The sequence below is a fragment of the Dendrobates tinctorius genome, unplaced genomic scaffold (genome assembly GCF_039654945.1).
Source record: "Dendrobates tinctorius isolate UK_male_01 unplaced genomic scaffold, ASM3965494v1 ptg000043l, whole genome shotgun sequence".
NCBI lineage: Eukaryota > Metazoa > Chordata > Amphibia > Anura > Dendrobatidae > Dendrobates > Dendrobates tinctorius.
This window is the reverse complement of record NW_027361711.1, coordinates 29,902,186-29,925,161: the sequence shown is the minus strand read 5'-3', so window position 1 is coordinate 29,925,161 and position 22,976 is coordinate 29,902,186.

Sequence of the window (22,976 nt, the reverse complement as noted above, 5' to 3'; positions counted from 1 at the left end):
TCCTTACTGCGCTGCTCTATTTGAGGTCCTTGCTGCCTAAAGCTCAGCTCAGTCCTCTGTTCCTCTCACTGTCTTTTAGAAAACGTTACTCGCGTGACAGGCAGCTTGAGCTTTTCACAGGAGTCGCTCCTCGTGGCATCTCCGGGCTCTATCCTGCTGCTGTGCCTTCAGGTGTGTGATAGGGGCCAGAAGACCTGCAATCTGTCCTCCGGATTTAGCTGATGAGACTGTAGTGCTCTGCAGCCACAGACTCTGGTGTCCAGTTCTAGCACTGAGCTCTGGGATGAGCGTGGTCACTAGAGTTGAGCGAAACGGGTTGAAAAAATTCAAAAGTCGCCGACTTTTGGCAAAGTCGGGTTTCATGAAACGAAACCCGACCCTAGGATGAGGTCGGCCACGAGGTCGGCGACTTACGCGCCAAAGTCGCGTTTCAAAAGTTTGTTTTGCGCTCTTTTTCAGCCAATCAGGATCCACGGACACACTGTGGGCAACGTGATGACCTAGGCACGGGTCACCACCATCTTTCAGAAGGGCATGCAAGTGATTGGCTTGCTTTGGTGGGCGTCACAGGGGGTATAAAAGGGCGTGCACGCCGACCGCCATCTTACTTCTGCCGATCTTAGTATAGGGAGAGGTTGCTGTTGATTCTGTAGGGAGAGCGTTAGGCAGGGAAGAAGACAAAAGAACTGCTTCTGCTGCTAGCGATTTGGCCTGCACAACACACAAGTCACTGTGTGTGCAGTGCAAGGGGAGGCTACATTGTGGTGTATCAGTGGTGTTGGTTGTTGGGCTGCCTTCTAAGGCTTCCTGACACGCTGGCATTGCTGTTTACCCACTGCTCCGCAAACTGCTTTTTTAAAAGCAATCCAATCTCCCTTATCCTCTAGTCACTTTTGTCACAGCTGTGCCATCGAGCGTGTCACATAGCGCTCAGATATCAGTGGGCCTCACACAATCTACAAGTGTCCAGTGTCCAAAAGTGTACGCAGAGATTCAAAATCTCCATTATCCTCTCGTCACTTTGGTCACAGGCAGCTGTGCCATCGAGCGTGTCACATAGCGCTCAGATATCAGTGGGCCTCACACAATCCACAAGTGTCCAGTGTCCAAAAGTGTACGCAGAGATTCAAAATCTCCATTATCCTCTCGTCACTTTGGTCACAGGCAGCTGTGCCATCGAGCGTGTCACATAGCGCTCAGATATCAGTGGGCCTCACACAATCCAAAAGTGTCCACTGTCCACAAGTGTGTGCAGAAATTCAAAATCTCCCCTGTCCTATAGACACCTTGTACCTTGTTTTACATTACTATATAGTTTGTTGGATTTTGTCTACATTTCTACCAAAAATGAGGAAGGCTGGTGGAAGAGGCCGTGGAATTGGGCGGGGGTTGGCAGCTGGTAATGATGGTGTTGGTGGTGGATCTGATGGTAGTGGCAAGAGCAAAATAGGACCGAATGCAGGAGGTGCTGACCCTGCGTCATCGTCTGGCTACATAAGGCCTCGAACGCTTAGTTTTCTAGGAGTTGGCAAACCGCTTTTAAAGCCAGAGCATCAGGAAAAAGTTTTGTCTTACATTGCTGACTCAGCCTCCAGCTCTATCGCCTCCTCTTCTTCAGTTGTAAAAAGTAAAAGCACTGAGTCGTCATTGGAGGCTCATGTTCATGAACCACACCTTTCCTTGTGTCCTTCACCCCAACCAAGATTGAAGGATGACGCAGGCCATACTACTGATTACTCCATGGAGCTGTTTTCACATACCATGCCTGGATTATCAAGTCAAATGGTGAATTACCCAGGCCAAGATGAATCTGACATGGAGTGCACTGATGCACAGCCGCTGATGGATGATTCTGCTGGTACATTCACTCAGAGCACTACATTGTCCTCGCAGTGTACAGAGCAAGATTTTGACCCTGATGAGACTCAGGTGCCCCTTCCCGCACACTATACCACCATACACGGTGACACAGAGAAAGGTGCACATGACATAGAAGAGGAGGTGATGGATGACCCAGTTGTTGACCCAGATTGGCATCCATTGGGGGAAGAGGGTGCTGCTTCCAATAGCTCAGATGAGGAGCATCCACAGCAGACATCGACATCGCAACAGCTGTTATCTGGCAGGCCCGGAGCACTCCAAAGACAGGTTCCAAACATCAAAAGAGTTGCTGGACAGCTTGTCCAGAGGGTCAAAAGATCACAGCGTGCTAGGCCGCAAAATGTCTGCCAAAGTAGGAAGAGTGCAGTGTGGCACTTTTTTGAACAAAATCCTCATGATCAGGCCAGGGTTATCTGTAAGAAGTGCGCAAAGACCTTTAGCCGAGGGAAAAATCTGAAAAATTTGAATACCAGTTGCATGCTTAGACATTTAACCAGCATGCACTTGCAAGCGTGGACACAACACCAAACCTCAAGTGCCACATGTGCAACTGATCACAACGAAGGTAGTCAGCAACGCTACATTGTTTCCCCCACTGTAAGCCCACCGGTTAGCACAGCAGTAAATGTTGAGGTGTCGTTGCAAGGCCACAGCAGTCAGGGAATCCCACTGTTATATCAACGAAAGACTGATTCTAGGCCATCAGAAAGAACACCAACTCCATCACCATCATCAACCCTCTCTCAGTCCGCCCTGTCCACCGCTACTTCCACCATATGCAGCTCTCAAGTCCAGCTCACCCTCCCAGACACTATGAGTAGGTCAAGAAAGTACTCAGTCTCTCATCCGCGTACACTGGGTTTGAACGCCCACATTGCCAAACTAATCTCGTTTGAGATGATGCCCTTTCGGTTGGTGGAAAGCACAGCTTTCCGCGAACTCATGGCCTATGCAGTACCACGCTATGACCTACCCAGTCACCACTTCTTCTCTCGCAAAGCCATCCCAGCCCTCCACCATCATGTGAAAGACCGCATTGTCCATGCACTCAAGCAGTCAGTGAGCGGAAAGGTGCACCTCACAACTGATGCATGGTCCAGTCGGCATGGCCAGGGCCGTTACGTGTCCATCACTGCGCACTGGGTTAATGTGGTGGATGCAGGGTCCACAGGGGATAGCGGTGGTGGGACAGTGCTGCCTAGCCCACGGTATAGGAAACAGTTGGCTGTAGGCGTTCGACCCTCCTCCTCCTCCTCCTCCTCCTCCTCCAGAAGCGAAAGCTCGTCCACAGAGCGCAGTCGTACGAGCACTCCATCTGCAGCTGCCACTGTTGCACACGATGTGTCCCCCTATCGAGCAGCTAGTGGAAAGCGTCAGCAGGCTGTGTTGCAGATGATGTGTTTGGGCGACAGACACACCGCCGAGGTGCTGGCCGAGTACTTGAAGCGACAAACTGAGTCATGGCTGGGCAGTGTACATCTTGAGGCAGGCAAGGTAGTTAGTGATAACGGCCGTAATTTTGTGGCAGCCATAGCCCTTTCAAAACTCAGCCACATACTTTGCTTGGCTCACACATTGAACCTGGTGGTGCAGTGCTTCCTCAAAAATTATCCGGAGTTAACAGCCCTGCTCCAGAAGGTGCGAAGACTGTGCGCGCACATCCGCCGGTCGCCTGTACACTCCGTTCGTATGCAGAAGCTGCAGCGATTGCTCCACCTTCCCAACCACCGCCTCATTATCGACATTGCAACAAGGTGGAACTCCACCCTGCACATGGTGGAGCGGCTGTGCGAGCAGAGGCAGGCCATAATGCATTTGTGGGAGGATACACGGCCAGGCACTTTGAGAGCAGACATGGAGTTGACAGGCGTGCAGTGGTCGAAGCTGAAAGACCTTTGTAAAGTCCTTCAGTGTTTTGAGGAATGCACACGGCTGGTAAGCGCAGACGACGCCATCCTAAGCATGAGCATCCCACTTATGCGTCTGCTCATGCAAACTTTGACGCACCTTAAGGAGCAGGCGTCTGCAGCCAATGTTGATGAGGAGGAAGAGGAGGAGGGAATCCTTGATGACATTCAGCCATTGTCTGCTCAGGGACCTCTCCTGGACGAAGTGGAGGAAGAAAGGAGGAGGAGGAGGAGGATGATGGGGATGATTACTTGGGGGAGGAGGATGCATCTCGTGGGGCAAGTGAAAATGTTGGCGTGGCAAGGTCTGGTACAGGGTTTGTGCGTGACTTGAGGGATGTGGATTTGCCAGAAAGTGCTCCTCCACCCAGCACTCGCAGTGCATCATTGACACCGGGAACATTGGCCCACATGTCAGATTATGCCTTGCGGATCCTAAAAAGGGACCCCCGCATTGCCAAAATGATGAACGATGACGACTACTGGTTGGCCAGCATCCTGGATCCACGCTATAAAGGCAAATTACAAAACATCATGCCACAGGAGAACCTTGACCTAATATTGGCTAATAAACAAGCAACTCTGGTAAATCGGTTGCTTGAGGCATTCCCAGCACACAGCAGCGGTGATGGTTCTCACACGAGCCGTACGGGCCGGGGGCAGCTTGGCAGAGGTGTTCGTGGTGCACACAGCAGAAGTGGCGTTGGAGACAGGGGTTTCATGACCATGTTGTGGACTGATTTTTCAAATACCGCTCACACAACTGGTAATACTGCATCGATGGAAAGTGACAGGAGACAGCAGTTGTCAACTATGGTTACAAACTACTTTTCCTCCCGTATCGATGTTCTCCCACACAGGTCATTCCCCTTTGACTATTGGGCCGCTAAACTGGACACCTGGCCTGAATTGGCCCAATATGCCTTACAGGAGCTCGCTTGCCCAGCTGCAAGTGTGCTATCGGAAAGAGTCTTCAGTGCAGCTGGATCAATCCTTACAGAAAAAAGGACCCGTCTGTCAACCCAAAATGTGGATGATCTAACCTTCATTAAAATGAACCACGCATGGGTTTCCAAGGATTTTGTCCCACCTTCCCCTGATGACACATAGGGTGACAGAAAAATGGCTTGCTTTGGTCCACCTCTTCCTGGTACTTCACCTATTTCGCGTTTTGCATCAGCTGAATGTCCAACATCAACATATGCCACTTTCTAAAACTCCCTAACTGTGCTGCCTCCCCCCCCATGGCCGTGGTCACCACCTACCGCACGACACCGTGCGAGTGCCGTTGCCCTGGACAGGTGGGTAGGCCGACTCTTGGGCGCGGGCACTGGCACAGGGTCCCTCATAGTGCAATCAAGTGTCTCTGACAGCGGTGGTGCACACCCGCCGTCAGACACACCGCTGTACTATGAGGGGCCCAGTGCCAGTACCGACGCCCACGAGTGGGCCCCCCTTGCTTGGGCAGGGCCCCAGCATTTGCAATCTTTACCTCTCCCTGCTCCTCCGCTGTGTAATCTGGGCCGTCAAATCCATACTGTGCCTGACACCGTCTGAGCCTGCCTCCTGAGACATATATTTTGAATGTGTACGCTATCCATACATGTTATCCGGGGATACGGTACCCTTTCTAACCTTTGTGCAATGACGTGCAATCCATACTGGGCCTAACACCGTCTGAGCCTGCCTCATGCTGTATAGACATATATTTTGAATGTGTACGCTATCCATACATGTTATCCGGGGATACGTTACCCTTTCTAACCTTTGTGCAATGACGTGCAATCCATACTGGGCCTAACACCGTCTGAGCCTGCCTCATGCTGTATAGACATATATTTTGAATGTGTACGCTATCCATACATGTTATCCGGGGATACGGTACCCTTTCTAACCTTTGTGCAATGACGTGCAATCCATACTGGGCCTAACACCGTCTGAGCCTGCCTCATGCTTTATAGACATATATTTTGAATGTGTACGCTATCCATACATGTTATCCGGGGATACGGTACCCTTTCTAACCTTTGTGCAATGACGTGCAATCCATACTGGGCCTAACACCGTCTGAGCCTGCCTCATGCTGTATAGACATATATTTTGAATGTGTACGCTATCCATACATGTTATCCGGGGATACGGTACCCTTTCTAACCTTTGTGCAATGACGTGCAATCCATACTGGGCCTAACACCGTCTGAGCCTGCCTCATGCTGTATAGACATATATTTTGAATGTGTACGCTATCCATACATGTTATCCGGGGATACGGTACCCTTTCTAACCTTTGTGCAATGACATGCAATCCATACTGGGCCTAACACCGTCTGAGCCTGCCTCATGCTGTATAGACATATATTTTGAATGTGTACGCTATCCATACATGTTATCCGGGGATACGGTACCCTTTCTAACCTTTGTGCAATCACGTGCAATCCATACTGGGCCTAACACCGTCTGAGCCTGCCTCATGCTGTATAGACAAATATTTTGAATGTGTACGCTATCCATACATGTTATCCAGGGATACGGTACCCTTTCTAACCTTTGTGCAATCACGTGCAATCCATACTGGGCGTGAGAATGGCTGGCGAGCTGTTAAGCAAGCTACAGCACCTGTCCAGACAAGTACAGGGATTCCCTAGCGAGGAGACTTATTTGATTGTTTTCAATGTTGGGACAGCAATTTTTGGGGAGCACTATACTCTGGAGAATGATAGATGGGGCCCACCATACACTGGAACATTCCAAAGGTGGACATCAGACACTGGAGCAGCATTTACAGGGCCCATTATACACTAGAGCATTAGAAATGGGGCCCATTATGTTTGGAGCATTATTTGGGCCCATAAGACAGTGGAGCTTCATCCATGGTGACCAACATATACTGTAGCATTATGTGGAGCTCATCATATACTGTTTCAAACATTATATGGGACCAATGATTCTGTATGGAGAAATAGATGGGCCTCGTCATGAGATGTAAAAAGTGAGGTATTTTTCATTGTACTATACCGCTATTTATCTGCCGTATCGGAGCATGATGAGTTGTGGTATGTGTTAAAGGGGCGCTCTTTCGCCCAGGGCACCTGAAAACCTGCAGCCAGCCCTCCCCCCCCACAACTTTAGCCAAATAACACCCATTTTTCAGTGCGTAACTTATATTATGAAGTTAATTAAGGTTGACAAGCTTAAGTAAGAAGAATTGATGCTTTTGGCATTCAAATGGGCACTGTTGGTGTCTTTCCTGTCCTCCTCTCACTGCCGACTTTTATTCCCCATTGACTTACATTGGGTTTCGTGTTTCGGGACGACCTCGACTTTTCCCTATAATCGGACGATCTTGCTCGACCCGACTTTTGGAAAAGTCGGGTTTCACGAAACGAAACGCGACCCTAAAAAACCAAAAGTCGCTCAACTCTAGTGGTCACAACTCCTCTTCCCAAGCTTCCCTATACTTTTATCTTCCTCTCTGACTCAGAATGCACTCTAGTCTGGGGACAAGCTTCTCACTCGTCCAGTTCCCAGCACTGACTGACTGAAACTCTAACTAACTTCCTCCTCCTGACCAGATAGAGCAGCTCCCCTCAAGTCAGGTTCAGAGTTCCCCCTGCTGGCCTAGAGCAGGATCTGTGTTGCATGCTGTGTATACCTGGCCAGGGGATCCCTCCTTGCTTCAGGCCTGACATTATCCCCTGTGAGGAAGGCAATGCCCTTGTGGCTACCGGTCTCCTGTGGTGCCACACTTACAACAGAGATAAGGGAGCAGAGCCAAGCTTACTACAGAGATAAGGGAGCAGAACGGAGCTTACTAGGTCTACTACATAGATACGGGAACAGAACCAAGCATACAGCATATATATGGTGCCTGAATCTAGATTACTACATCGATAGAGTACGAGAACCAAGCTTACTAGAGAGATAATGGGAGCAGAACCAAGCTTACTAGAGAGATATGGGAGCAGAACTGAGCTTACTAGAGCTATGGTGGAAGAACTGAGCTTACTACAGAGATAAGGGAGCAGAATCAAGCTTATGTGATAATCATGTGGGAATAGTGGATGAGGGCAGGTATATCTCGCCCAGATTCCTTTCCTATGTGGCCTAGTCTGGTTAGTATCGCACCTGCTTGCTAATGAATAATGGGAGGTGGATATAAAAGGATGCCAGGTGGTTGTGTGAGTGTCTCAGCCTGAGAACACAGAGAGCCTGTCTGTGTGAGAGACACACGTGAGTGAAAGCAGTGCCCACTGCAACTGTGGTTTGGCTGGACGGGAGAAGCCCGCCAGTTGGTAGTTAGGTTGTCCATTGTTTAGTTAGTGCCGGACAGGCAAGGATTTGTTTTATGTTTTTTTTCTTTATGCATTGCTTTCACCATTAATAAACCTGACCCAGTGTCAGTTATACCCGGACCCCGTCTCTGCGCCTGAGTTTCATGCTGAACGCACGTGACCTTTGACCCCAGCAAAGCCGATCCCGGAGTGTTTTATCACACTTGCTACAGAGATATCAGACCAGAACCAACTAGGTCTGGTATATAGATACGGGAACAGAACCAAGTTTACAGCATAGATATGGTTTCAGAATCTAGATTACTACATTGATAGAGTCCCTGTTCCCACCATATGTATAGTATGATGGCCCCAGTTCCCCCATATATATAGTAGGATGGCCCCAGTTCCCCATATATATAGTAGGATAGCCCTAGTTCCTCCGTATATCTAGTAGGATGGCCCCAGTTCTTCCCATATATAAATTATGATCGCCCCAGTTCCTCCTTGTAACGCCAGTGTGTTTGTACTTTGCTTCCCCGGCGTTACTCTGCATGTCTGCATTAACCCTTTGCTCCTCTCCTCCTAACTAGCAGGGATACTGTTGCCTGTTACCGTTATGGATGCTGCTCAGGTCCCTGCCCCGCTGCGTAGCCGTACATGCGTGCGTGGCTCCGCTGCTTTGCAAGACCACCCGCTGGTGCAGTCCCTGGCTGCTGTTGTGGAAAGCTATCGGTGGGTTAATAGGTCCTCTACATTGTGTATGGCTTACCACGTATGTTCAGGCTTGCAGCTCTCGCCAGGTGTCCTCTGCAATGCTGATTTGTTTGGCCTTGCTTAGGGTGCGCGCGGCCACACCTCCCCTGCTTTTATGAGGAATGGGTGTGTGCTACAATTGCTGCTCCAGCCTATGACTGTGAGGCAGCTGGTATATAAAGTTCCCTCCCCCTTTGGGGCATCGCCAGAGCTTCGCATTGAGTTCCTGAACCTAGCGATGTGAGTATGTGTGTTCAGCTCCTGCTCTGATTGTGATCAGTTCTGGGGGAGCTGGTGCTCTTTGTCCCCATGTGAACTGTGTTTTGCCACCTGCCAGGAGGCAGAATATCCTGGCCCTCGGCCCTGTCCGCCTTCCCAGGAGGCAGAATATCCTGGCCCTTGTCCGCCCTCCCAGAAGGCAGAATATCCTGGTCCCTGTGTTTGTGTGGAGTCTTGCCTTGCACCTGTGTCTTGTTCCCTGAATCCTGGATCCTGAATTTGTTCCTGCACCTGACTCTGTCTGAATTGTGTCTTGTTTCTTTGCCTGCTCTGGGGGCAGTAATACCAAGATCGCCCTTCCTGGAGGCTGCATATCCAGGCCTGTCTATGTTGTGTCTTGTTCCCTGAATTCTGGACCTGCTCCTTTACCTGACCCTGTCTGAACTGTGTCCTCTGTGGGATGTTCCTGAGGTCCCTTCATGTCTTGAACCCTGTGCCCAGTGACTGTGACTCTTTGCTACCTGACTTGCTGTGATTTAACCTGGGTTCATCTAGGAAGTAGGAGTCCGGTGTGTCCGCTGGGTTTCTGCCACTCTGTGCTCAGCTGGGGATTCAGTGCAATTCCCTGCCAGTTCCAGTCCAACCCGGCAGGGATTGCACCAGACCGCTGGGGTTCCTTTCTAGGTCGCTGCCAGATGACCGGAGCCTGATGACCACGGCCTGATGTCCGGTGTCTGACGACCCCTTCCAGATGTGCTGTGCCTGATGTCCTCTGCCAGATGGCCGGATCCTATGCTTCTCTGCCCGATGTCCGGAGCCTTCCGTTCGCTGCCAGTGGTCCGGAGCCTGATGACTGCGGCCTGATGTCCGTAAATGATGCCCGCAGCCTGATGTCCGGATCCTGTCGGTCGCTGCCAGATGTCCGGAGTCCGATGCCAGTGTGCTGATGCTCTATCTAAGATCCGAGTCCTGATGCCCTGCCTCTATCCTGATGTCCAGTCCATGTTCCTGGTGTCCTGATGTCCGTGTTCCTCGTGTCCTGATGTCCGTGTTCCTGGTGGCCTGATGTCCGTGTTCCTGGTGGCCTGATGTCCGTGTTCCTGGTGGCCTGATGTCCGTGTTCCTGATGTCCAGTCCGTGTTCCTGATGTTCTGCCCGTGTCCCGATGTTCCGCCAATTATCTGAGGTCCACCCAGTGATGACGTCCTTCTCGGATCGGTGTTTGATGTTCTCCTGCTGAGCCTGTGCTACGCCTGAGGCCTGAGAGAGAGGCCGTCCTAGTATGCCCGTGCCAGAGGATCCTGGACTGCATCAACCCATGATGACTCCTGCCATCGTCTGACATCTGTCCTGGGTATGTGTCTGATGTTCTCCTGCTGAGCCAGTGCTATGCCTGAGGCCTGAGAAAGAGGCCGTCCTGATATGCCCGTGCCAGATGACCCTGGACTGCATCAACCCATGATGACCCCTGCCATTGTCTGAAGTCAGTCTGAGGTTGGTGTCTGATGTTCTCCTGCTGAGCCTGTTCTATGCCTGGGGCCTGAGGAAGAGGCCGCCCTAGTATGCCCGTGCCAGACAACCCTGGACTGCATCAACCCGTGATGTCCTCCTGCCTTCGTCTGTTTTCCTGAGACGTGTACCCTTCCCTGATGTGCAGAACCGAGAGCCTTGCATAACTATTTTGTTTCTGTACCATGTCTTGTTCAAGTAAACTTTGTCTATACCTGAAGTTGTGCGGTGTCGTTCTGCCTCCTCGTCCACATGCTCAGCTGCCACAGACCCCGGTCTCTACTCTTCCCTCGTCTGGGTATGCCAGGGTCCCCCCTGTGGTCCAGTGGGTCCACATTCCGTTCCCACCTGGGATGCTCTCCCCACGTCGGCGTGGTCGGTCGACGTGGAGGTGCCGGCTCGGCCGCGAACGCGGTCGCTAGTCGCGACACCCCTATATATAGTTGCTTCTCACAAAATTAGAATATCATCAAAAGGTTAATTAATTTCAGTGAAACACATATTATATAGAGTCATTACAAACAGAGTAATCTATTTCAAGTGTTTGTTTCTGTTAATGTTGATGATTATGGCTTACAGCCAATTAAAACCCAAAAGTCATTATCTCAGTAAATTAGAATACTTTATAACACCAGCTTGAAAAATTATCTTAAAATCCAAAATGTTGGCCTACTAAAATGTATGTTCACTAAATGCAATCAATACTTGGTCAGGGCTCCTTTTGCATCTGAATTGTTGGGTCTGGTGTCTCTCATCTTTCACTTGACAATACCCTTTAGATTCTCTATGGGTTTAAGGTCAGGCGAGTTTGCTGGCCATTCAAGCACAGTGATACTGTTGTTTTTAAACCAGGTATTGGTACTTTTGGCAGTGTAGACAGGTGCCAAGTTATGCTGGAGAATAAAATTTCCATCTCCAAAACCTTGTCGGCACAGGGATGCATGAAGTGGACCTACACCAGCTGGCGGCATGGCTCCCCAAAACATCACTGATTGTGGAAACTTCACACTGGACCTCAAGCAGTTTGGATTGTGTGCCTCTCCACTCTTCCTCCAGACTCTGGGACCTTGATTTTCAAATGAAATGCAAAATTTACTTTCATGTGAAATCAACACCTTGGACCACTGAGCAACAGTCCAGTTCTTTTTCTCCTTGGCCCAGGGAAGGCACTTCTCGTCTTGTCTATTGTTCATGAGTGGCTTGACACAAGGAATGAGACACTTGTAGCCCATATCCTGGATACGTCTGTGTGTCCACAGCAGTCCACTCCTTGTGAATCTCCCCCCAAACTTTTAAATGGCCTTTTCTTAACAATCCTTTCAAGGCTGTGGTTATCTCAGTTGCTTGTGCACCTTTTTTCTACCACACTTTTTCCTTCCATTCAACTTTCCATTAATATGCTTGGATACAGCACCCTGTGAAAAGCCACCTTCTTTAGCAATGACCTTTTGTGGCTTAGTATGTTGGTCACAGTTCCCCCCCATATATATAGTAGGATGGCCCCAGTTACCGTATATATAGTAAGATGGCCCCAATTCCCCTATATATATAGTATGATGGCCCCAGTTCCCCCCATATATAGTATGATGCCCCAGTTCCCCTAAATATAGTAAGATGGCCCCAATTCCCCCATATATAAAGTATGATGGCCCCAGTTCCCCATATATATAGTATGATGGCCCCAGTTCCCCCCACACATATAGAATGATGGCCCCAGTTCACCCCATACATATAGTATGATGGCCTCAGTATACCCCATATACATATAATATGATAGGCCCAGTTCTCCGATATATATGGTATGGTTGACCCAGTTCCCCCATATATACACAGTTGTGGCCAAAAGTATTGACACCCCTGCAATTCTGTCAGATAATACTCAGCTTCTTCCTGAAAATGATTACAAACACAAATTCTTTGGTATTATTATCTTCATTTATTTTGTCTTAAATGAATAAACACAAAAAGAATTGTCCTAAAGCCACTCCCACTCCCTTCCGACTTTGCTTCCCCATTGACTTGCATTGGGTTTCTGTCAGAGACACCGCACTACACTTGCTCATAGAGCCAGTGCGCGTGTCCTGAGTACAGAAGCAGTGCTAAGAGTTACCTGGGGAGCAGGGCAGCAGAGGTGACCGGGCGTGCTTCAACTATTAGTGTCAGGGTCCAGTCAGCGCTGGAAAGTAAAGAGGCACGGGACCTGCGGACACTGAAAATGAACAAGCTTGAACGGGACCTATGGTCATGTGACTGCAAGGGGGCGTGGCTTAGCGTCCTGCTTTCAGATATGACAGTACACCATACAACAACTCAGAGTCAGGCAAAATGGAGGTCACAACAGTATGGGCAAATGAAGTACAGGAGGGACAAACAGACGGGAGGTCAGACAAAGCCAAAGGTCATACACAGGATCACAGTACAGTACCAGGGATGAGACAGAGCGGATAATCAGGGTCAAGCAGAGATCAAGACCAAACAGACATAGGAGGTACCAGGCAGAATCCAAAGCGATATCCAGGGAACAGACCGAGTCATATACAGAGAATCAAGTAACCAGAACACAGCACTAACACACTCAGGGGTCACCACACAATGCCAAGGGCAAGAGTATAACTGACAGGGATGGGAGCGTCCTGAGGCTATAAGAAGCCTCCCCCAGAACCAGGGAGAGGCCGCAATCATAGCCCCAGGTGTGCAGGTAAGCCTGCAACGGGATCACAACCTTTAACCCCAGAAATGCCAGTCATCAGCACTGGTTCCAAACATTAACCCCACGTGTGCGAGTCAAACCCGCACTGAGATCATGACAGTTTCGTGTTTCAGTTGGACCTCTGACTTTTCCCTATAGTCGGCCGTTTTCGTTCAACCCGACTTTTGCGAAAGTCGGGTTTCATGAAACCCGACTTGACCCTAAAAAAGGCAAAGTCACTCATCTCTATATTAAAAATTTTTTTTACAATTCTTTCCTTCTTTTGAGTACCCTAGAGTCTGCGGTTAGGCTGGTGATTCTGTTATGAATGGGTCACTGAGGAGGATGGCAGGAACAGGCTAAACCACCAGAGGACCAGAGAGGTTGGTAACTAAGCGGATTGCAGGCCCGTGATCCTATCCACATAACTAGCAGTAGCCATGGAGCGTTCCTACGATGCCCTAGACGCTTCGTCACAGCCGGAGAACTATCTAAGCCTAAAGACAGAAAGGTGAAATCTAAACTGCCCTGGAGCAGATCCCCAAAGGAATAGACAGCCCCCAAACATATGTTGTCGGTGAGACAAGATGAGACACAAACACAGGCAGAGAACAGACTGAGCAAACGGGGGGGGGCAAGCTGTCTAGACAGGACAGGACAGAAAAGATACTGTCTGCAATCACACACAAAACCCTAAAAAAGTCCAACACTTCTGATATACAAAAAACCTGAGGTCACATGACCTCACCCCCGCTAGATCAGCACTCTGGTATGAACTGGAAGCAAAGCAAAAAGATACTAACATGACAGGGGACTGAACAAGCTGCAACATATGAAGCAGGGCCCAGCGCTGCCCTCAGCAGGGAGCACGCTGAATCCTAGCAACAAAGCAGAAAGCAAAAAAAAGGCAAAACCAGATTAGATGCAAAGGATTAGCAAAAGAATCACTTAGCTGAACAATGCAGATCAGGCAGGGGACAAAAGAACTCCAAATGCATAGGGAGGAAATCATCAGCAACCTCAAAGAGCAGCCAGCTCAATTATATGCACCCAGCTAGTAATCCCAGGTTTCCAATTATCGTCGTCAGGTGGGGATCTTCCGTCCACCTTGCCAGCTCCACTAATCTCAGTAACCACCAGAGGGAGCAGAGGGAGCTTCGGCTCAGAACTCCGATCAAGAGAATTCACAACATCTTCTGCTATAAACTGCTAATGTATGACCATTTTATGTATATTTTATAAAAGATATTAACAGTCATATTTATACATGTAATATTAAATTCAATGCGCCGTTATTTAGGAATGGAAGAATACTTATAAAAAGCTGGCATACAAATATGTAACGGAATCTTGTTCTTCTACCAATTTAAAGTACTTACAACATTTGGGTGGCATTGTGAACCTGCCTACATGCACAATGTTTGTCTCAAAGTCAAGAAAATTTAATGTCTGTACATTGTGCACAGGGGATTTAAGGTGACTTCAGATCATACTAGGTTCCAGTAACACACAGATAGACATAAATGTGCAAATAGACGGTGCAAGCAGGGCCGGACTGGGACTAAAATTCAGCCCTGGCATTTGAAGTTACACAGGCCCACTAGTCACATGGTGACTATATAATATCTTTGTACACTTGTAGTTTACAAGAAGTGAGAGGAGATTAACACAACTATATAACATGTAGTCACAGCTATGCCCAGTATTTCAGCTCAGTCCTATTTATTGCTTTTAGGTACAGTACTCCTCCCAAATCTCTGTCCCCTTTTGTATGCATGATTACAGAATTCCTGGCAGAACTGCTCTTTATTGGGCAACCAGACCCCCTGGTCATAGCCGCCCCTATCATACCTCCCAACTTTTGAAGAAGGGAAAGATGGACAAAGACTGCAAATTTTTGGCCACGCCCAGCCACACCCATTTCACAACTAGTCACACCCATGTCCACACCTAATCGCACCCATTTAGCACTGCTGATCACACTGACTGGTACTGAGGGCACAGTGGCTGGCATTATGGGCACACTGACTGGCACAAAGGAAGAGAGAAAACAGAGAGAGAGAGAAAAAAGAAAACAGAGAGAGCGAGAAAGAAAGGGGAAAGAAAGAACAGAGAGAGACAGAGAAAGAACAGAGAGAGAAAGAAAGAAGTAAAGAAAAGAAAGAAAGAACAGAGAGAAAGAGAGGGAAGAAAGAACAGAGAGAGAAAGAAAGAAAGATTAGAGAGAGAAAGAAAGAACAGAGAGAGAAAGAAAGAACAGAGAGAGAAAGAAAATGAGGGATAGACAGAACAGAGAATGAAAGAACAGAGAAAGAAAGAAAAAGAGAGAAAGAAATAAAGAAAGATTCTACAAAGATACTATAGCAGCCCGGCTCCCATTGTAGTACCCACCTGAGCCTCCCGGTGCAGGACCTATCATGATCCGCTCACATGGCCGACATCCCCGATTCCAAGGCGATCCTGCTGTCTGCGCTGTCGGAGGAGGACACGGTGATGGATCTGAAGCATTCCTGGTTCCGTCACAATCTCCTCAAGAAATTATCTCATTTCTGGTCAGCTTCCAGCACATCACTTCAGGTGGAACGTCATATGTGTGTTTTAAAATGCTCCTCGGGGCTCCGCCGTGTACTCCTGTGTCCGTGGGAAAAGCCCGCTTTGTATGCTTTGTACACACTTGGCTCCGCTCTGTACACATATGGCTCCACTCCATACACGCGCGGCTCCTCTCCGTACACCTCGTACACACGCGGCTCCTCTCCGTACACCTCGTACATGCGCGGCTCCTCTCCGTACACCTCGTACACACTGCTCCGCTCCGTACACCTGGTACACACGGCTCCGCTCCGTACACCTCGTACACACGCGGCTCCTCTCCGTACACCTCGTACACGCGCGGCTCCTCTCCGTACACCTCGTACACACGGCTCCTCTCTGTACACCTCGTACACACGGCTCCGCTCCGTACACCTCGTACACACGGCTCCGCTCCGTACACCTCGTACACACGGCTCCGCTCCGTACACCTCGTACACCCGCGGCTCCGCTCCGTACACCTCGTACACCCGCGGCTCCGCTCCGTACACCTCGTACACACACGGCTCCGCTCCGTACACCTCGTACACACACGGCTCCGCTCCGTACACCTCGTACACACATGGCTCCGCTCCGTACACCTCGTACACACACGGCTCCGCTCCGTACACCTCGTACACACACGGCTCCGCTCCGTACACCTCATACACACACAGCTCTGCTACATCCACACTGTAAATCCTGACCCCACACATACTTACCTCAACCAGCACCATGACAACAGCAAAGCAGAGTCTTGCAGACGGTAGAGGCAAGGCTGAGCGCACAGGACATGTGATGAGGTCACAGGAGGGGCGGAGTCAGGGGTGACATGATCGGGGGTCTGGACAAAGGCTCCTGATCATGTGACCCCCTGACTCCTCCCCTCCTGTGACCTCATCACAGGTCCTGCGAACAGAGTGAGCAGGCAAGCGAGTGCAATGCTGTGAGTGGCTGCGGGGGGAGGGGGTCTCATGCTAAGGCGAGGATGGGGTGCGTGGGGGGAGCGTGGCGGCTTATCTCCCTGCAGTGCAGGAGGGACTTGAAACTATCACCGCCGTGCCCGCAGAGGGCCAGCGTCAGGAGCAACAGTGGCCGCAGCAGCTGGCAAGCGGCCAGATGATCGGGCGCTGCCGCCCGCGGCCCACGTGACAGCGGCCCAGCGGGAAAATGCCCGGTTGATTCTATTGCCAATCCGGGCCTGGGTGCAAGAGTGACAACAATAGATTGAAGCACGCATTGCACTGTAACTTTAAATCGGAAAAATCTTATTTTTGCAGTATTATACAGTTGTGGCCAAAAGTATTGACACCCTTGCAATTTTGTCAGATAATACTCAGTTTCTTCCTGAAAATGATTGCAAACACAAATTCTTTGGTATTATTATCTTCATTTAATTTGTCTTAAATGAAAAAACACATAAGAGAATGAAGCAAAAAGTAAAACATTGATCATTTCACACGAAACTCCAAAAATGGGCCAGACAAAAGTATTGGCACCCTCAGCCTAATGTCTTAAATGAAAAAACACAAAAAGAATTGTCCTAAAGCCAAATTGGATATAATTCCACACCAAACATAAAAAAAGAGGGTGGACAAAAGTATTGGCACTGTCTGAAAAATCATGTGATGCTTCTCTAATTTGTGTAATTAACAGCACCTGTAACTTACCTGTGGCACCTAACAGGTGTTGGCAATAACTAAATCACACTTGCAGCCAGTTGACATGGATTAAAGTTGACTCAACCTCTGTCCTGTGTCCTTGTGTGTACCACATTGAGCATGGAGAAAAGAAAGAAGACCAAAGAACTGTCTGAGGACTTGAGAAACCAAATTGTGAGGAAGCATGAGCAATCTCAAGGCTACAAGTCCATCTCCAAAGACCTGAATGTTCCTGTGTCTACCGTGCACAGTGTCATCAAGAAGTTTAAAGCCCATGGCACTGTGGCTAACCTCCCTAGATGTGGACGGAAAAGAAAAATTGACAAGAGATTTCAACGCAAGATTGTGCGGATGTTGGATAAAAAACCTTGACTAACATCCAAACAAGTTCAAGCTGCCCTGCAGTCCGAGGGTACAACAGTGTCAACCCGTACTATCCGTCGGCGTCTGAATGAAAAGGGACTGTATGGTAGGAGGCCCAGGAAGATCCCACTTCTTACCCCGAGACATAAAAAAAGTCATGCTGGAATTTGCCAAAACTTACCTGAAAAACCTAAAACGTTTTGGAAGAATGTTCTCTGGTCAGATGAGAAAAAAAGTAGAGCTTTTTGGGCAAAGGCATCAACATAGAGTTTACAGGAGAAAAAAAGAGGCATTCAAAGAAAAGAACATGGTCCCTACAGTCACACATGGCGGAGGTTCCCTGATGTTTTGGGGTTGCTTTGCTGCCTCTGGCACTGGACTGCTTGACCGTGTGCATGGCATTATGAAGTCAGAAGACTACCAACAAATTTTGCAGCATAATGTAGGGCCCAGTGTGAGAAAGCTGGGTCTCCCTCAGAGGTCATGGGTCTTCCAGCAGGACAATGACCCAAAACACTTCAAAAAGCATTAGAAAATGGTTTGAGAGAAAGCACTGGAGACTTCTAAGGTGGCCAGCAATGAGTCCAGACCTGAATCCCATAGAATACCTGTGGAGAGATCTAAAAATGGCAGTTTGGAGAAGACACCCTTCAAATATCAGGGACCTGGAGCAATTTGCCAAAGAAGAATGGTCTAAAACTCCAGCAGAGCATTGTAAGAAACTCATTGATGGTTACCGGAAGTGGTTGGTCGCAGTTATTTTGGCTAAAGGTTGTGCAACCAAGTATTAGGCTGAGGGTGCCAATACTTTTATCTGGCCCATATTTGGAGTTTCGTGTGAAATGATCAATGTTTTACTTTTTGCTTCACTCTCTTATGTGTTTTTTCATTTAAGACAAATTAAATGAATATAATAATACCAAAGAATTTGTGTTTGCAATCATTTTCAGGAAGAAACTGAGTATTATCTGACAGAATTGCAGGGGTGTCAATACTTTTGGCCACAACTGTATGTTTTTCAGCTTAGTAAAAATCTTGCTAACACCCATGCTCTAGTTTCTTTTTCTCTTCCAGATTCATCAGAAACCGACACCTGTCATAATCTGAAGCCTGGTGATTTGGTAGTTGTGAAAAGGCATGTCAGAAAGCATGGACAAGAACCCTTGTATGACGGTCCCTATCAAGTCCTCCTCATCACCCAACAAGCCAATAGCAAATAAAGGGGGCAAAATATTTTGGTTTTCCACATTTTCTGTATTATTATTGGTAGAAATTAAAGTTAAAGTTAGAAGATATTCAAAGGCTCAGAGATCAATATGATAAAGACAATGATCATAATAAGGACAGTTGGTGGTCTGACACCTTCTCCTTTCTCAATCCAGCCAATTGATTTAAGGGAATTGGGGGCTGGATAACTGGGATTTTACAAAGCTTGATGTATATTGCTGCCTGTATCCTTGTTGTATATGTGATACTAAAACTTGTTCTTTGGTGTATTTCTGTATGTATTAGGAAATTCTGCACTAGGATAGCTAGCGATGATACCAAAGTCATCGTTGCCCCTGCTCTTCTCTATACCGATCTCAAAAGGCTACTTGATGAAGATGTTGAAGCCAAGCGCATGGCTACCTTCAAAAGATCTCCACCACCATCATCAAAAATTGTTATTTGTAAATTGTAGCATACGGGGAGATGGGTGCACTGCAACAGCCATGACTGATAACATGGCATCAGCCATGTGAAGACCAGTACCCCTTGAGCTTATGGCTTGGGATAGCACCTCTGATGCTGCATATTAGATAACTAAATTTATCTAGGGGGATTGTGAAGTACAGTATTCAGTTGTACGGGACATCTTGTTCTCCAGACCTCCATTTTAGTGCTTGCGACGCCATTTTGTTGCTTACGAGTTAAATTTTGTAGTTAGGTGAAAGTTTGCGGTTGTTAAGAAACCAGACTGTCCCAGTCTGAACAAGATATGATATATGAGACCCTGATGAATGTGCTATTGTTCTATTCTCTGCGTCACGTAGCTAGGAACATATTCCGATTTTCTTGCAATACTATTGGCTTATAAAGTAAATGTTTCACGACGATGCTATTGGTAGCTGAGTACTTTGCATATTTAAGCAAAATACTATAAAAAGGTGACATAATAAACGGGGTTAGTGATCTGCCTTGATCCTCCCATACAGAGGCATACGTCTCCGTCTGGTCATTCCCAGTTGCTAGCAACGCCCTGTGGATTAATTTGGAAATCACTTGGTCAACCGTGAGGGGTTAATTTAGCCCTCCCTCAATAGCTCCCTCATCATACGGTATTAAGAAATGGGGTATGTAAACTTTTGATCAGGGTCATTTGAATGTTTTGGGTTGTCATTATGATTTAAAACGTGAAAACACATTGGTTTGACAATAAATGGCTTCACACAACCACTGACCATGAGTGAAGAAAAAGTTTTGGTGTTATCATTCATATTCTCTGAAAAAAGGCCAAGAAAGTAAAAATTCTGCCAGGATATAAAAACTTTTGAGCACAACTGTATGTAAACTTCTGGTTTCAACTGTATGTGAGCTGAGTGCTCACAATAGTATCAAAGAGAAGAGACTAGCAGCTTACAAGAAACTGTAACCCTTTCAAAATAAACCTTTATTAGGAAATAATTAAAATCCATCAGACTAACGAAAAAATGATAATCATATATACCATGGATATATGATGTAATACAAAACATATAGATATAACAGCAGACTATAAAAATTTGTACCATGTGCCCACAGGTAATCCTGTAGCCAGGTGAGCAATACTATACAATCTACAATGTTAATTGCCTGGGTAATGCCATATTATGCGCATTTTGTTTTTTGAGCTATACTACCAGAGGTCTACAGCAGCATTTAAGGAGCTACAAAAATTTCTGGCAAGTACTGGTTGTGTACTGCAAGTGACAACAATCTCATGTATTCTTCATAAGTATAGCCTGTGGGGTAGGTTGGCAAGTCGCAAGCCTTTTCTTACAAAGAAAAAACACAAACGTGGCAATCTATTGCCAAAACCTACATCAAGTCTGCCAAAATCATGAGGGAAAATGTGTTGTGTGATGAGACCAAGATGTAACTTTGCACCAACCATATCGTTAACAATGTGTATCACCAAAAGAACACTATACCCACAGGGAAGCATGGTGGAGGCAGCATTGAAGCATGGTGGAGGCAGCATTTGTGACTATTTTCTTGCAGCTGGAGTTGGAGAGAATTATGGAGAGCTCTAAATATCAGTCAATTTTTCATCAAAACCTGTTAGTTGAAAATGAAGAGGAATTTCACTTTGTAGCACAACAGCGATTTTAAGAAGACCAAAGTTTTGAAAATAGCCCAGTTAGAGCCCAGACCTGTATAGAATTGAAAATTTGTGGGTTGACCTAAAGAGAGCTGTACACAAGTGATTCCCTTGCAATCTGACAAATTTGGAGCGCTATGCAAGGCAGAGTGAACAAAGATTGCAAATTCTAGGTTGTCATTCTGAAATACTCCTACCCAACAACACTTAATGCTGTCATAAATTCAAAGGGTACATAAAAAAGTATTTGTTTAAGGCTAGTTTCACACTAGTGTATGGCTGAAGTGCGGAGGGCTGCTGGCTTCCTCCGTGAAGCTCTGCCCCTGCACCTCAAGTTGACAGACGGCACAGAGAGGCTGCAGCTTGCCGGCTCCCAGTATTCAATTGCACTCGCATCTTTCAGAGCGACTCTAGCTGCGTGATCAGGTCATGTGATCACGCTGATGATGTCACTCCCTGAGGCACAATGGTGGTAAGTGCTTCATGCTAGTGGAGCTGAAGACACCTAAGATTGGATCTATCTATCACAATAAGTGACATCGCACTTTCCCCTGTACCAGGAGTCTGCTGCCTCGGAGTAACCCCTGACTCCGCCCTGTCCTTCAAACTGCACATCCATGCTCTCGCCACCTCCTGTCACCTCTAGCTAAAAAATATTTCCAGACTCCATTCTTTCCTCAACCCTCAATCTACTAAAATGCTTGTGCATGCCCTAATCATCTCCCACCTTGACTACTGCAATATTCTTCTCTGTGGCCTACATTCCAACCCTCTTGCACCTCTCCATTCTGTCCTTAAAAGTGCTGCCAGACTAATTCATCTCTGTCCTCTCTACTTCCCTGCTTCCCCCTTTGCAAATCCCTTCACTGGCACCCAATTTCCGAGCACATCCTGTTCAAACTACTAACACTGACCTACAAAGCCATCCATAACCTTTCTCCTCTGTATTGTTCCGAACTAATCTCCCAATATCTTCCCTCACGTAATCTCTGGTCCTCCCAAGACCTCCTTCTCTCCTTCATGCTTACTCACTCCTCACCCAATCGCTTCCAAGACTTCTCCTGAATATCCCCCATCTTCTGGAACTGTGTGCCCCAACACATCTGATTAGCCACCACAATTGGATCATTCAAGTGGAACTTGAAAACCCATCTCTTCAAGAAAGCGTACAACCTGTAATGACCACGCTGCCACATCAACACCATCGGAGCTACTGCAACCCCCAACCTTCTGTCTCCTTCCCCATAATCCTGTAGAATGTAATCAGGCAAGAGGCAGGGACCTCTTCCCTCTGTACTAGTCTGTCATTGTTTCTTTGTCTTCTGTGAGGCCTCGTTCACACGTACCGTTTTTTCACGTTTCCGCTGCGGTATTTTCCGAGCGTTTTTGCAGCGAAAACGTGAAAAATAAGCATCCCATGCATTCCTATGGGATTCCGCAATGCTGTGCTAATGCTGCGGTTTTTACCGCTGCAGAATCGCTTCGTGGTAAAAAACGCAGCATGCTCATTAATTTTGCGGAATCGCGGCGATCCCACACCCATAGGAATGCATTGTTCTGCTTACTTTCCGCATGTGGCTGTGCACACCATGCGAAAAGTAAGCAGAACATAAGCGGATGGCAACCACGGTCCGGAGGAGAGGATACTGTCCTCCGGGCTTTGGGTACCATATCCCTGTAAAAAATAGAATTTAAAATAAAAAATATTGTTATTCTCACCTTCCGACATCCCGCGCAGCCTTCCCGCCTCTCTCCACGCTCCCGATCCCAGTAAGCCTTTGCGAGCGATGACGTCCGTTCTCGCGGTCA